The sequence below is a fragment of the Pinus tabuliformis genome, chromosome 7 (genome assembly GCF_031772625.1).
Source record: "Pinus tabuliformis cultivar Carrire ecotype Pingquan chromosome 7, CPIR1, whole genome shotgun sequence".
NCBI classification, from domain to species: domain Eukaryota; kingdom Viridiplantae; phylum Streptophyta; class Pinopsida; order Pinales; family Pinaceae; genus Pinus; species Pinus tabuliformis.
This window is the reverse complement of record NC_142293.1, coordinates 1,894,160,256-1,894,177,866: the sequence shown is the minus strand read 5'-3', so window position 1 is coordinate 1,894,177,866 and position 17,611 is coordinate 1,894,160,256. Positions and strand designations below refer to the sequence as shown.

General features: G+C 38.3%; 1 pseudogene; it reads right to left on the bottom strand.

Moving 5' to 3' along the window:
* Nucleotides 1-15,403: 15,403 nt before the first annotated feature.
* Nucleotides 15,404-16,958, bottom strand: LOC149256033 (zeta-carotene desaturase, chloroplastic/chromoplastic pseudogene; annotated as a pseudogene).
* Between the last annotated feature and the right edge of the window lie 653 nt (nucleotides 16,959-17,611).

Below are 17,611 nucleotides of genomic sequence, written 5' to 3'. Positions count from 1 at the left end.
ATCAGTGGTATCGGAGCAGGTTATGATTTCATGGGAACAAGGGTTTGATGCATGTTTCAGTTTCAAATTTTGCAACAATGTTCAACAAACTTCAGACATGTGCTACAACCTCCACAGAGCACTTTCTTGGGTCAAGCAGGAAGAATTTTTCTTTTCTCATTTTTTTGCAGGATTTCTTTTTGGGCGGCGACTTTGCAGATCAGATCTGAAACATTTGGTACAAAATTTACAAAATCAAATACCAGATCTGGATTCCTCTCGAAAAATCACCCAATTTCAAAAAAAAAAAAAAGGGTCAAATCGGAGTCTGGATGTGGGAGATATCGCTGATTTAAAATCAGCTATTTTATCAGAATGTTTGTGACGGCGGAACTGTTGCAGCACAAATCTGAGATCTCAGAGTGCCCAGATAAGGATTTCCATCACATGGGAAGATGCAAAATGGTCCTTCTGCTTCCAAAAACAAGTTATAATAAATATTCTGAGTTATATTGGCCGAGTTATGTCCATTTTAATTCTGGAGCAGCATTCAGAGTGGGTTTCCATTGGAGACGTGCCCTCCCACCCCACTTTAGTAGGCACCTGCTTCACATTCATCAGTTTCAACATAGCAGCAATCGGCTTGGGTTATTTGGAGATGTGCCCTCCCTCCCCAGGCTATGTAGGCACCTGCTACTTCATCAGCAACCAACATCACGGTTGTGGGTCATCCACAAACCCACACTTCATCGAAGTCCATTTGCTAGGCTGTACACTGTTAGTATCACAGTTGGTCACAAGCATTACAGGGTATCTCTATCCTCGGATCTTCGTTCTTCATGGTTATGGGTCATCCACAAACCCACAGTTCATAGAAGTCCATTTGCTAGGCCACACACTGTCAGAATCACAGTTGGTCACAAGCATTACAGGGTATCTCTATCCTCGGATCTTCATTTATCAGGGTTTTGGGTTAACCACGTAAAACCCTTATCTTCAGTGGATCTTCATATTCAACAAAGGCTTTGCAGGAGGGAACTTTACGCAATGGGGACCATTGCTTCTTAAGGAGGGAGGAATGATCCGAATGGAAAATGGCATCAACCCATGGTACTCATCCACCCATATTATTCATCGACCCATGGAATTTACCCATGGTATTGTAAATGGCATCTGCCCGTGGTATTGTAAAATCCACCCATGGTATTCATTCGCCCATGGAATTTACCCATGGTATTGTAAATGGCATCTGCCCGTGGTATTGTAAAATCCACCCATGGTATTCATTCACCCATGGAATTGACCCGTGGTATTGTAACTGAAAAATACTATAAGTAACAAGTCACATTTTGTAAAAGGACAGTTTTGTCCGCCACAATGTAGCCTTTACAATTATTATCGGTTTTAATAAAAAAGTTTCTTTGTGGTTTTGTTTATTGGGCATTCTCTTATTTTTCTTATGGCTATTCAAGTTTTCAGATCTTGGGGATCTCTCTACCCCAAGATCCATTTCAATCTTGGAGGTCTCTACTCCAAGATCCATTTCAATCTTTTAGATCTTGGGGCCTTGGCTTCTGCTGTGATATTCTTCTTGCAGTCCATCATAATGGCCATCTTTGAGAACCTGTCGACGACCATAAAAACACAGTCATTTCCATGCTTAGTGGAAGGAAGGCCTGACATGTAATCCATGGAGATGGATTCCCAAGGTCGACTAGGGGTAGGATTCTTCACTGCCCTTTCACCCTGGTTAGAATCATTTCATCCATTAGACCTGAAGATTTGCCTTTTGCTTTGCTAGCCTGTTCTGTGAACATTCCCTTTAATGATCTGGTCCAGTTATGCTATCCTTTGATTAACTCCATAGCCCAATGGCTTCAAGACCTAGCTCTATCCATCTGCTCTAAGAATTCCACCACCCAACCTTCAATTCAAAACAAAACCCTATGCACACTAAGAACTAGCCTAAAATCTCATAAAAACAAAGCTAAATCATAAAGAGAGAGCCCTCTCTGCACTTAGGTTGGCTAGAACCTGAGCCTAAAAGATTGGTTTGTGGTTACCTCAGATGATTCCTTCTTTTGATAACTTCTAGGGAAAACTTCTGAGTGATAACACATTCCACCACAAACTTTTGAATATTAGATTTAAGGCCATCCCCAAAAAAATTATTTCTTAACCCTGTGGTAAATTTTTAAAAATCGTGAGTTCCCTCCTAAGGGAGGTGTGCAATTCTAGAAGAATCTTTTGTTTAAGTTAAGAACTCTTATAGAGGTATAAGCAATCTCTGTACCATAATGAACCATTTTTCCAACTAATTGTATCAGATGTACTAGGATCTTGCTGCAACTTTTGCATGAGTGCCCATACTTCTTTTTTATTCTTCCATTCATCCCTTGCTTCGTTTATCTAATCTCGTTGGATAATATCTTCATCCTTTCTTGAGAGTGCATCTGCAACAAAATTTCGCTTCCATTTTTTGTAGACGATTTCAAAGTCATAACTCAACATATTTGTGACCCATTTTTGCTGCTCTTCTAAAGATAATCTTTGTTCTAAAAAGTATTAAATACTATCATGATCCATTTTTAGCTTGAAGTGTCTTCCGATTAGGTAAGGTCGTCATTTCTTAAGTGCATGTAGTATTGCTAACATTTCCTTCTCATAAATAGCTTTGTGTAAATACTTTCCTTTGATTGGATGACTTTCGAAAGCAATGGGTCTTTCTTCTTGCATTAAAACAACACAATTTACATTTCTCGAGGCATGAAATTTCACAATAAAGGTTTTTGTAAATTTTTGCGTAGCTAAGACCGATGCTTGGCACATTGCCTCTTTAAGATGTTCAAAGGCCTTTGTTGCTTTTGGAGTCCAAGAAAATGAATCTTTCTTTAGTAATGTTGTTAGAGGTGCCGATATTCTCCCATAATTCTTAACAAACTTGTGATAATACCCTATCAACTTGAGAAATCCTCGCAGATGCTTTATGGGTGTGGGTATTTTCCATTCCTTAATGGCTTTAATTTTTCCAAGGTCTACCTTAACACCCTCATGAGATACAATATGACCCAGATATTCCACCTCTTGTACTCCAAAGAAACATTTGGAGGTTTTTGCATATAATTGTTTCTCCTCCAATAGTTTGAGCACCGTGTCAACACATTGAACATGATCCTTCCAAGACTTGTTTTAGATTAGTATATCATCAAAAAATACTGACACAATTTTCTAAGGAAGGGTTTGAAAATGGAATTCATCAAACCTTGAAATGTAGAAGGTGCATTGGTAAGGCCAAAAGGCATGACCAAAAATTCATAATGACCCTCATGAGTTATAAACGTTGTTTTTTAAATGTCTTCAGTCTCCATTATGATTTGATGATATCCTGAATGAAGATTCAACTTGGTGAAGTAAATTGCTCCATGTAATTCATCTAATAATTCATCAATGATAGGAATGGGAAATTTATCTTTAATAGTGAGATTTTTTATCTCCCTATAATCTGGACACATGCGCCATGATCCATCCTTCTTGTGTACCAATACTACTGGAGCAGAGAAAGAACTTTGACTAAGTTGAATTATACCAACCTCTAGCATTTATGCAACCATACGTTCAATTTCATTCTTTTGGGCATATGGATATATGTAAGGCCTAATGTTTGGGGGAACACTTCCTACAATCAAATGAATAGCATGATCATGATCACAAATAGGTGGGAGGCCTTTGGGAGTGTCAAGTACCTTGGAATGATTGTCCAAAACATTTTTTGAGATCTAGAGAAATAGATGATTTTGATGTGGGAACCTCTAGTGAACATAATTGTGCAATTACGCCCCGTCGTTCTTTCTTTAGAAGCTTTGTCATGCTATTAGAGCTTATTATATTTTTCGGTTTCCCTATGATACCCCTTAATTCAACTTACTTTCCTTCCCAAAAAAAAATTCAAGAAAAGTTCTTGAAAATTAAAAGTTATTATACCCAAAGATTGTAGCCATTAAACTCCTAGTACAACATCAGAACCACCCATTGGAATGGAAAGAATTGAACTATTCAATACATATTCTCCCATGGATAGCTTGATATTATGGCACTTTCCAGAGAAATTTATGGTTCCTCTATTTGAAACCATCACTTGACACTATAGTGCTGGATATAGGAAGCAATTCAATTCTTTGGTTATCTTACAATGAACAAAAATATGGGTACTACCGGAATCAATGAACACTATTTCTTTTTTCTTATTGATATGTCCTTCTATCTTGAGAGTTTGAGGAGTGGTAATTCCCGCCAATGCATTACAAGATATGGTCGGATTCATTTCTTCTTTCTCTAGGGTTGGTTCATGGTGTATATCCTCTTATTTTGACTTTTCTTATTCATTTTCTTCATCCTCTTCACAATCTCTGTAAAATAATTTCTTCTTAGCACACTTATGACCTTTATTGTATTTCCTATCACAACTATAACAAAACCCTTTTGGTACTTTTTCTTCCAATTGTTGTGGTGCAACCTTGTAGGTTGTGGAAAGCTAGGGGCAACAACACTTCCATCTTTATAGTTGTGAGTGGTAGGATTCCTTGTTTCCATAATTTTGCTTTCAATTTTTCTTGCCAGCATGAATTCTTTCCCCAATGAATTAGGTTCCCAAAGGCGAACCTCATTTTGGATATTATCATTTAAATTCCCCATGAACACATCAATTCTATGCTCATATGGAATATCTTTTACCCTTATATTCAATTTTTGGAATTCCTTAATGTGCTCCACCATTGAACCCTTTTGTTTGAGATTTATCAATTGGCGAAAGAAGGTGTTTCTTTTTGTATCCTTATAATGTGCTATCATTTCCTCCATAAAAATTGACCAAGTGAAAGTTTGTTTACGAGAGAAAATCCATCGATACCATACAAACTGATTGGGTTCTAAATATAAAGTTGCAATGCGTACCTTTTGTGTGTTTGGCACATTATGGAGATCGAAATATTGCTCCATCTGTAGTATCCATGTTATAGGATCCTTGCCATAAAACTTCCTCATATCGATCTTTGGAACATGGTGGGTCTTCAATCCAACATCATATTATATGGAATCATGATTAACATTTCTTTTGTTCTCATCATGAATTTCCTCTACTACCTTTTTGCCATTAGGAAGCATTTCTTGAAGCAACTTTGCCAAACCTCCTTTCAAACCTTCCATGTATTTCTTCAAATCTTCAATGTTTACTTCTAAACCATCCATCTTAGATTCCATGCCATCCATATTAGCTTCCACGCCATTCATCTTAGCTTACATGCCTTTCTTTAAACCATCCATCTTAGCTTATGTTAATTTTTGTAAGAGTTAAATTTGTTGCACTTGGTCTCGTAATTTTGATATATCATGTTGCATTTATTCCTCTTCTTCATGAGTCATGGTAGATATTTCAGTTTACTTACTAGGTGTTTCCATTTTATTTCTTCGGGGCATCAATTAATGATAATTATGATTCACTATGCCCTTTGAATTACTTCAAACTAATTTTTCAAGCCAAACTTATGCAAATTTTTAAAAAGACCACACTTTTTTTTTTCTTTTTAGGAGCTCGATATTGAATCTGTTGTATCTTTGTAATTTCGGATCTCCAAGGTCTAAAATTTCATCCTATGATAGAACTACCAGTCCTATTTCCAACCCCACAAGTCTGATCAATATTGAATTCTCCAAGAAAGCGTTATTCTAAATCTCCCACGATGGCTTGATTATAAACTAGTACGGTAGAGAGAGCTCGTACGAAGTGCCACATGTCATGGTTTTGACCTTCAATAGAAGAAAAGATAGATCAACGACTTCAAAATCGACCTCTTCGAGGGGAGACATCCTTTAAATTACACAAATGAACAATCCTTGGATGATAGAAATGACAAGACCTCCTTTCTATATATAAGAGTCTAAGGGGTCCCAATACAATCAAAGCCTACATAAAAATAATATTGTAGGGGCACAACAATAGAAATAGTGGTCATCTACGGGGAACAATAATAAAAACATGGGAACTACATGGGCACAATAATATAATAAGGGGGTTGCACTAATAACAGTAAGGGGTTACACTAGTAGTATAGGGACATAACATGTTTACATGGTTAGGACTACTAATATACACAAAGACCGATCTTCAAAACCACCAGAAGAAGGCTCGCAAACATTGTACACAGTCAAACTGCCAAAAGATGACTATTAATCCAACAATAAAAGGGGGCCAAATAACTTCAAGAAAGCTCATGGAACGAGCTTTAGTGTTTGCAAAAATCAAGGAAAAGACAAAGGAAGTGTTATGAAACCAGCTCAAGAAAAAGATAGAAAAGATAGATCAACGCCTTAGAATTCAGCCTCTTCGAGGGGGCAACCTCCTTTACATTACATAAATGAACAATTCTTGGATGATTCAAATGACAAAACCTCCTTTCTATATATAGGAGTCTAAGGAGTCACAATATAACCCAGCCAACCTAACAATAATAATATAAAGCCACAAAAATAACAATAGAGGGATTCTATGGGGCACAATAATAATAATATGGGGATAATAGGGGCACAACAATATTAATAAGGGGTACAACTACAATAGTAATGGGGTAATCACTAGTATTATAGGGACCCAACATGCCCCTCTCCTTCAAAAAAGTGTTGTCTTCAACGCTTGAGAAGTTTTGGATGCTTCTGTATAAAATTCTCATCCTCCCATGTGGAATCTTCAGTAGATAAGTTCTTCCACTTGATAAGATACTCCGAAATTGATCGATTTCGTAGCTGTCGAGTTCTTGTTTCTGTGACTGCTTCCGGTTCCAATATAATTTTTCCTTCCTCGTCAAGTTCTGGCAATATTGTTTGAACTGGGAGCTTGTCGCCTATAACCTTCTTTAAACATGAAACATGGAAAACTGGGTGCAATCGAGAAGCTGCAAGAAGCTCCAATTTGTATGCCATAGTACCAATCTTTTGCAACACCTTGTATGGACCATAATACTTTGGTGATAATTTATTATCCTTCTTAGCTTGCTTGAGGGACATTTGCTTATATGGTTGTAGCCGTAGGAATACCCAATCACCTACATCAAAACTTCTTTCGCTACGATGTTGATCTGCCTGTTGTTTCATTCTATTCTGTGCCAACACGAGGTTATCCTTTAAGAGTTGGAGGACTTGTTGTTGATGTTCAATGTGATGTTCCACTGCTTGAACCTTAGAATTTTCTCTTAAATATGATGTGATGGATGGTGGCTGATATCCATAAAGTGCCATAAATGGGGTCATTTTTGTTGTTGTATGGAAGGAAGTGTTATACCACCATTCAGCCAGAGGCAACCATTTGACCCATTGTGTCTGTTTATCAGATACAAAGCAACGAAGATATCCTTCCAAACATTTGTTTACTATCTCAGTTTGCCCATCAGATTGAGGATGATAAGATGAGCTATGAGCTAACTGAGTACCAAGACAAGAAAATAATTCTGTCCAAAAATTTCCAGTGAAAATGGGATCTCTGTCACTTACAATAATCTTTGGGTTTCCATGTAGCTTTTGAATTGTTTCCATAAATGCAGTAGAAACTGTACTGGCTTTAAATGGATGTGATAATGCACAAAAGTGTGCATACTTGGTAAGTCTGTCAACTACCACCATGATGACACTCTTTCCCTCAGACTTGGGTAAACCTGTGATAAAATCCATTGAAACCTCCTCCCAACGTTGGCTTGGAATGGATAAAGGTTGTAATAGACCCGGTGTCTTAATTGTTTCAACTTTATTTTGTTGGCAAACCAAACATTTCACCACAAACTTTTGAATATCTGATTTAAGGCCATCCCAAAAAAATTCCTTCTTAACCCTGTGGTAAGTTTTTAAAAATCCTGAGTGCCCTCCTAAGGGAGAAGTGTGCAATTCCATAAGAATCTTTTGTTTTAGCTGGGAATTCTTACAGAGGTATAAGCGATCTTTGTACCATAACGAATCATTTTGCCAGCTAAATGTATCAGACATACTGGAATCTTGTTGTAACTTTCGAATAAGTGCCCACACTTCTTCGTCATTCTTCCATTCCTCCCTTGCTTCGTTTATCCAATCTGGTTGGATAATAGAAATGGCGCACAACAATGCTTCCACATCCTCATCCTTTCTTGAGAGTGCATCTGCCACCACATTTTGCTTCCCTTTTTTGTAGATGATTTCAAAGTCATAACCCAACATCTTTGTGACCCACTTTTGTTGCTCTTCAGAGGATAATCTTTGTTCTAAAAAGTATTTAAGGCTATCATGATCCGTTTTTACCTTGAAGTGTCTTCCCATTAGGTAGGGTCGCCATTTCTTAAGTGCATGGAGTATTGCCAACATTTCCTTCTCATAAATAGCTTTGTGTAAAAACTTTCCCTTGATTGGACGACTTTCAAAAGCAATGGGTCTTTCATCTTGCATTAAAACAACACCAATTCCATTTCCTGAAGCATCACATTCCACAATAAAGGTTTTTGTGAAGTCCGGTGTAGCTAAGACCGGTGCTTGGCACATTGCCTCTTTAAGATGTTCGAAGGCCTTTGTTGCTTCTGGAGTCCATGAAAATGCATCTTTCTTCAATAATGTTGTTAGAGGTGCTGCTATTCTCCCATAATTCTTAACAAACTTGCGATAATACCCTGTCAACCCGAGAAATCCTCGCAGATGCTTTATGGATGTGGGAATTTTCCATTCCTTAATGGCTTTAATTTTGCTAGGGTCTACCTTAACTCCTTCATGAGATACAATATGACCCAAATATTCCACCTCTTGTACTCCAAAGAAACATTTGGATCTTTTTGCATATAATTGTTTCTCCTCCAATAGTTGTAGCACCCTGTCAACATGTTCAACATGATCCTTCCAAGACTTGTTGTAGATTAGTATATCATCAAAAAATACTAACACAAATTTTCTAAGGAATGGTTTGAAAATTGAATTCATCAAACCTTGAAATGTTGAAGGTGCATTGGTAAGGCCAAAAGGCATGACCAAAAATTCATAATGACCCTCATGAGTTCTAAATGTTGTTTTTTGAATGTCTTCAATCTTCATTCTGATTTGATGATATCCTGAACGAAGATCCAACTTGGTGAAGTAAATTGATCCATGCAATTCATCCAGTAATTCATCAATGACAGGAATGGGAAACTTATCTTTAATAGTGAGCTTGTTGAGCTCCCTATAATCCGGACACATGCGCCATGATCCATCCTTCTTGTGCACCAATACTACTGGAGCAGAGAAAGAACTTTGACTTGGTTGAATTATACCAGCCTCTAGCATTTCTGCAACCATACGTTCAATTTCACTCTTTTGGGCATAGGGATATCTGTACGGCCTGATGTTTGGAGGAACACTTCCTGGAATCAGATGAATAGCATGATCATGATCACGAATAGGTGGGAGACCTTTGGGAGTCTCAAATACCTTGGAATGATTGTCCAAGACTTTTTGGAGATCTGGAGAAATAGATGATTCCAATGTGGAAACATCTAGCGAACATAATTGTGCAATTACACCTCTTTGTTCCTTTTTTAGAAGCTTTGTCATACCGTTAGAGCTGATTATCTTTCCCAGTTTCCCTGCAATACCCCTTAATTCAACTTCCTTTCCTTCCACAGAAAATTTCATGAAAAGTTCTTGAAAATTAAAAGCTATTGTACCCAAGGATTGTAGCCATTGGACTCCTAGTACAACATCAGCACCTCCCATTGGAATGGAAAGCATTGGGCTAGTCAATACATATTCTCCCATGGATAGCTTGATATTATGGCACTTTCCTAAGCAATTTATTGTTCCTCCATTTGCAACCATCACTTGACACTCTGGTGCTGGATATAAGAAGCAATTCAATTCTTTTGCTACCTTACAATGAATAAAATTGTGGGTACTTCCTGAATCAATCAACACTATTACCTTTTTCTTCTTGATTTGTCCTTCTATCTTGATGGTTTGAGGAGTGGTAATTCCCGCCAATGCATTACAAGATATGGTCGGATTCATTTCTTCTTATCTAGGCTTTGTTCCTGGAGTATATCCTCTTCTTTTGACCTTTCTTGCTCCTTTTCTTCTTCCTCTTCACAATCTATGTAGAATAATTTCTTCTCAGCACACTTATGACCTTTAGTGTATTTGCTATCACAACTGTAACAAAGCCCTTTTGCTCTTTTTTCTTCCAATTGTTGTGGTGTCAACCTTATAGGTTGTGGAAGACTAGGGCAACAACACTTCCATCTTTATAGTTGTGAGTGGTATGCTTCCTGGTTGCCATAATTTTGCTTTCCATTTTTCTTGCTAACCTGAATGCCTTCTCTAATGAATCAGGTTCCCAAAGGCGAACATCATGTTGGATATTATCCTTTAAAGACCCTATGAACTCCTCTGGAATATCTTTTACCCTTATGTTCAATTTTTGGAACTCCTCAATGTGCTCCATTATTGAACCCTTTTGTTTGAGACTTATCAATTGGCTAAAAAAAGTGTTGCTTTTTGTATCCTCATAATGTGCTATCAATTCTTCCGTAAAAATTGCCCAAGTGATAAATTGTTTACGAGAGCAAAGCCATTGATACCATACAAACTGATTTGGTTCCAAATATAAAGTTGCAATATGTACCTTTTGTGTGTTTTGCACATTATTGAGATCGAAAAATTGCTCCATCTGTAATATCCATGTTGCGGGATCCTTGCCATCAAACTTCCTCATATCGATTTTTGGAATATGGTGGGTCTTTGATCCAACATTAGAGTCTATGGAATCATGATTAACATTTCTTTTGTTCTCATCATGAGTTTCCTTTACTACCCTTTCACCATTAGTGACCCTTTCTTGTAGCAACTTATTCATATTTATCTTCAATTCTTCCATGTCTGTCTTCAAATCATCCATCTTAGCTTCCACGTCATTCATCTTAGCTTCTACACCTTTCTTTAAACAATCCATCTTAGCTTCTACGCCTTTCTTTAAACCATCCATCTTAGATTCTGTTCCTTTTTATGCAAGGGACAGTTGTTGCACTTGGTTTTGTAATTTTGATATATCATGTTGCATTTCTTCCTCTTCTTCATGAGTCATGCTAGAGCTTTCAGGTTCCTTACTAGGTGTTTGCATTTTCTTTCCTCGGGGCATCAGTTACCGATAATAATGCTCTACTATGCCCTTTGCATTCCTTCCAAATAAATTTTCCAACCAAGCTTAAGCAAAAATTTAAGAAAATCTACACACCTTTTTTCACTTTGTAGGAGCTCAATATTGCCTCTGATGTATCTTTGTACTTTCCAATCATCTAGATTTGAATTTGTGATCTACAGTAGCTCTCTGTGTCCTCTTTCTAATGCCACAAGTCTGACCCAATTTGGATTCTCCAAGGAAGAGTTATACGAAATCTCCCACAGTGACTTGATTATAGACTAGTTCAGTAGAGCGAACTTGTACGACGTGCCACGAGTCACTGTTTCGACCTTTGGATCTGAAAAATGTATACAAGAAACTACAGTCCATCCTCTTTCTGTACCTTCTTACGAAATTTCAATCCGATCCCCAAAGAGAAAGTTATGACGCTTTTCCCCAGGTCACCTATTTGGAATGTAATTCAGGATTCTGCAAAAAGACCAACTTCCTCAGATCATATCTCCACAAATATAGCACGAACAACTCTGAAATTTGGACCCGAGGTTCAGCGCAATTTTTTCTCAAATGGGTTTTTCTTGCAACTTCTGAAACGTCGCAGAAAAAAATTTATAGCGAAAATGCCACGATGACCTGTTTGGAGCAGCGAAACCCTAGAATCCAAAGCTTTGATACCAAATGTTATGAAACCAGCTCAAGAAAAAGATAGAAAAGATAGATCAACGCCTTAGAATTCAGCCTCTTCGAGGGGGAAACCTCCTTTACATTACATAAATGAACAATTCTTGGATGATTCAAATGACAAAACCTCCTTTCTATATATAGGAGTCTAAGGAGTCACAATATAACCCAGCCGACCTAACAATAATAATATAAAGCCACAAAAATAACAATAGAGGGATTCTATGGGGCACAATAATAACAATATGGGGATAATAGGGGCACAAAAATATTAATAAGGGGTACAACTACAATAGTAATGGGGTAATCACTAGTATTATAGGGACCCAACAGGAAGGCACCAAAATTTGAGTGCAAGCCAAAATTTTGGAGGGTGTCGCAGAAGCCACAAGAGAATCTGAGCATAACTAATGTAGAAAGAATATTGAAATCTTGAGAATATATGAATGAAATTATGGTGTGGTAGAGTGCCTTTTAAGGATTCTTTAATTATGTTTTGCAGGTACTCTCTGCTGAAAGACAACATTAGTAAATTTGCTTAAAAAAAGAAACCAACAACTTCATTACACTCACAATGGCAGAGGAAAAACATTCATGAGAGATGACAACAAGAGAAAGAAAACATAACTACAATTCCCAAAGTTGGAATGAAACTGTAATGTAATCTTCAGGTTTCATAAAGATTTTTCTTATTAAAATATCAATCATGGAGAGCTGGGATCCCAACCTCTGAACCCCCTCAGAGTCTTCTTTTATGATTTTTATATATTCTTCCCACTAACTATTCAAGAATTGGTTTCAAAACTAATTCTTGAATTAGTTACAAATCTAACTTTAAACAGTTAATTTTTTTTTCTTTAAAATATTTACAAATAAAAATATGAATCTGAACAAAACCCATCCCTATTATAAAATTTACAATTTTTTCCCAACACTATTCTAATATAGTCTTCAAACAACAATTAGAAGAATATTTTAATTTTAAATAGTAATGTTGGAGCAGACGCTTAGAATGTATGTGTCCATGGTCCTTGTTTGATGCTACGTGAAGATGTGCTTAAGGGAGTTTGATGATGCGTGTCCCAACTCTCATTGCGCATGCATGGATTTTTGAAAGTAATTTGTGGCCCCTGGGACCACTCATAGTGGTTTCTGTAAAGTGCAAATAGTGATGTTGAGAGAAATATTGACCGTAGATCCCTTCGATGGCAGTTTGGGAAAAACGTCTTCCCAACATCACTTAACTCGTTAACTTCATTTAAGTAATGTGGTACCAGATAGTTCTAAAATTTTCCATGAGAGAAGAATTATGCCGAAGATGAACCCTGGCCGATTTACTGCCGCCTCCCCTCTTTCGACCGCTGTTTGGCCCCTGCTTGGCCATGCCGCTGATGGAGACGGGCGTTTAACTCAAGGAACGCAGGCATTCTCTCTCATTTCTGTTCCGCATGATTTCAAATATCTCCTGAGAGCTCCCCCCCATCTATTTTACTCTAATCTGGTCCTTGGGGAAGCCTGTTCCCTGCCCTCGTCTGCGGCAACTAGATACAGCAACCCCCATCAGATTGCAGATGCACTGGATAAGAACGAACATGCAGAATATATTCTCGTTTTTCCCCAGGCGGCCGCTCTTGGGAAGAAATTCTTTGCCCTGAAAGGCTCTTCAATCATATTTATACCTTCTATATCCCCCCAGATTCGCCATTACTCTGTTTCTGACCCTCAGAACTCTTCAAGCTTCCTGAATCGGCCCGGATGGAGCATCTGGAAAATCTTTGGGGCGGATCGCAATGACAGAATCATCGACCTTAGGATTTTCTCCTCATCTCCTCACAAACCCCCGCGGCAAGTTCAGGAAAAGAAGGCCCTTCAAAGTTCCAGCCTCCTCACGTCTCAGATATGCAGAAGCAAGCAACCCTCTGATCTTTCTGCCTCGTTCCAGATACTGATCAGGCTAAACTCGGGCAAAACTCTGCTACAATGGGTGAGAGCGTCGGATCAAGTGCAAGACCTCAAGCTTGCTCTAGAACTCAAGTTGAGGATTCCCTCAGCAGCTCATCGACTTCTCCATGAAGGTAAACAGCTCGAGGATCTTAACCCCCTATCTTTTTACAGCATTAAGAGAAATGCTTCCATTGTTTTTACCTTACGTTTGAGAGGGGGAGCTGGGGGTCAGTCCTCCTCAGCTGGGGCATTTTCATACAAGGACGTTGTCCATGCTCAGTTGCCTAAGAGAACAGCTCCACCAGCTCAGGCTCCCAAGCCCTTTCTGGTGGACAAACTGGAAGAAACCCCCTCCATTGAAATAAAGCATCCATCGCTGGATGAGCAAACCCAAAAGTTTGTTGAACATGCCATTATCTGCAGGTTCAATGGGTTATGGCCACGCACAGCAGACCTCTACCAATGGCTTCACTCTAACTGGACCAACAATTGCAAGGTTCTGTTATGCTCAAAGGGCTTCTTCATCGTAGTGTTTGCTTTCGGTGAGGACTATCAAAAAGCCTTAACTGATGGCCCCTGGTTCTGGGGGGCAGCCGGTCTATTCCTCACCCCTTGGTTCCTAGATTTCGATCCTTCTACAACAGTCATCACCAAACTCCCCATCTGGGTCAGACTTCCAAACCTCCCGGCGCATCTATGGCACTTTGTTGTATTCCAAGGGATTGGCGATTCTCTAGGCCGCTTTCTAGATACAGACATCACTAGAGGGGAAAAAGGCTTATATACCTTTGCCAGAATTTGTGCAGAAATAGACATGAGCAAAGGTCTCCCGGACCAGATTAATCTCAAAATTGGAGACTTCCATTGGACTCAAACCTTAGATTACGAGAACACAGCCTTTCGCTGCCGAAATTGCCATCATACAGGACACCTCCAAAGCTCTTGTCCCACGATGCCGGCCCAAAAGAAGAAAGCCATTCCTAAACAGAAATCCAAAAGCTGGAAGCCACATGATCCTGCCCCCATGGACGATTTTGACTCCAGCTCGGATGAAGAGGAAGAGAATAAGGAAGGATCGGCAGCAGAGCCAGCACAGGATCCGCCAGCGACTAATCTTGTGGCTTCGTCTATTCTACCAGTCTCACAGAAAAGGAATCATGAATCCTCCACCTCGGATTCAGACAAGGAGGCCTCTCCGCCAGCACATCTCAGTTTGCAGATCATGCCAGCTCAGCAAAGTCCTCTTGATTGGGTCAAAGTTGGTAAAAAGAAAGGGAAAAAATGTCGAATAGTCGATTCTACACATGTTGGGTAGAATCCTCTGTTCTGTTCTTGCTCCTCTGTTCCTTGCTCCTCTGTTCCTCTTGCTTCTTCGTGCTCAGTTCTGCTCTCTTCTCTTCTTCTCTTAGGAGCTGAGGTGGATAGCCTATCCTTTCCAGCTGCCTGTGTTCTTGTCTCTCTTGGTTGTAAGCTCTTATTGTACCATACGTTTACTTAATAGATTTAGTTTTAAAACAAAAAAAAAAAAACAAATAAATACAAATATATATATATATATATATATATAAAAAAATAAAAAAAATAAAAATAAAAATAAAAATAAAAATAAAAATAAAATAAAAAAATGTGGTACTAGATATCGTTGGATATGAAGTAAACGTGGTGTGGACCATCAATTTGTTTTGGATATTGATTTTTTTTATGTGTAGGCTCAACCAACATGGTCCCTGATTCACAAATATAGGGTGAAGCATGCCCTCCTGATAACATTGCTCCTTCCATACTATCAATATAATTTTGTTTTGTATAAGAACCCGCTAGAAATAAATTTTGAACAGGTGTCTTCCGATCTGGTCTGAAAAGATCCATCTAAGGAGCTTCACGATAAAGAAATTGTCCAATTTTCACAACAGAATACTAGGTCATCTCCAAGCCTTGTGTTTATGGAAAGAGGGACAACACCTATTTTGAACTTTGTCTACGATATATTCATTTGGCAAAGGCATATATGGATCCCCTAGAGTCAATACAACTTGAAGCAAAGAACCTTGATCAAAGCGGTAGTAATCTTCTGGTGAGGTGATAGCAAGGTCTGCAAAGTAGGAAAAATCAACATCGGGTGTGTAGAGGAGATTATCCAAACCAAAAACTTGGTTCAATTGCCTGGAATGTTCAAGATCTCAAAATTATGTTAGCCAACCATTGTACCTAAGTTGGACAGTAAAACATGGTACACCCACAAGGTTGTAGATGTTATAAAAAAATTCCCATTTTTTCCATTCTGATGGCATCAATCTCTTAATACCGAGTACATCACATGAAACAACACATGCATATGATTTTAAAATTTGTTTATGTGTAGCCCTTTTGAAAAAGTATCAAATGGAAAATATATGATGATGACTAGAAGCAAGAATACCAATTGTATTGAAAGAGAGAAGGAAAATCGACCTTGGAGAAATGAATACCAAACACATATGTTTCTCCTACATAATTCTTACTATATAACATATTTATATACCCCTATTTGAGGTGAAACCTACCACCTTTTTCTATGATGTATCTTTTTAGAGGGCCACTCAAATACAAGTCAGGAGACCCCTTAAGCATGTGTAGCAGTGAAGCCTCTGTCTTGGTGGAAAATAAAGCGAATATTGTAAGCATACAATGAGCACTGATGTTATCAAAATTGATAAACCCAAGTGCATAAGCAAAATGATCCCACATTCTTTGGATACTCTTGCAGGTGCCTCCATGGGACATAAACCATTCATAAAAACTCACATTTTCCAGATTGCGTATATCTCACATAGCATCATCTGGATCAATAAGAGCTCGAACTATAAGACTTGAAGGAAGGGAAATTGCATTTATTACTTTATAAAAATTAAGGAGTTTATTAGTTGTAAGGAATGATTTAATACCATGTAGTGGATCCCTAGCAAGAAATCGAAAATTGAGTTCCCCAATCTGTCCACCTTTGTTGATGAAAGTATGAGTGTGCTCCTTTACCAATAAGTTTTCATCAGCGCCAACCTTTTTGATTAGATGGAAAAGATTTTATTAGCACCCAAAGAATATGTGAAGACCCATTTCAATGTGATTTCCTCTTTTATCCACACATGATCCCACTTTTCCCCCTAATAAAAGACCGTGATTCATAGATATTTACCTCTAATCTTAACATTTGGTTATTCCTCGCAGCACTAGAAAGCTCTGGTGGAGACACCTCTTACAGTATTGAAAGTGCACATGAATTCTTATCATGTTCCATCCTTCCTTCAAGGACTTCAACCCACTAATCACGTGATCTGATAATGAGATCTTAGACAATTATTAAGGTATTACAGACTCATGTGCATGGATTTGCCTACATTACTTAGTGCAATGGATCGATAAGATTGCAAATAATATAGACGGTGAAGAAGTTAAAGAAACATAATAGACAAACGCACATAACACAACAAGTTTAATATGGAGTTCACCCAAAACTCTTGGGCTACGTCTCCTGGTCCAACCTTCAGTGGTGACCTCTCTATTATGTATTCAAGAGTAGAGTTTTACAAAGTGTGAGCTCAAATTGGGTCTCAACACAACAAATACAACAGCAGGAGTTTTGCTTGAATCCCTCAAGCTTCTCTGAGTACACAGACTCTTTCTATCACTCTCTGTCTTTGTCTTCTTTCTGTCTCAACACTGCTTGTCTCTGTCTTCTGTTTTATGTGGCTTTAAAGCCAATTGGCATTGTCTGTTCGTTTCCCCTTCTCGAGCTTTCTGGCGCCCGACCTCTGTCCGCTCGAATCCCCTTTTGAGCGTTAGCAATCATGGCATAACGTCTTC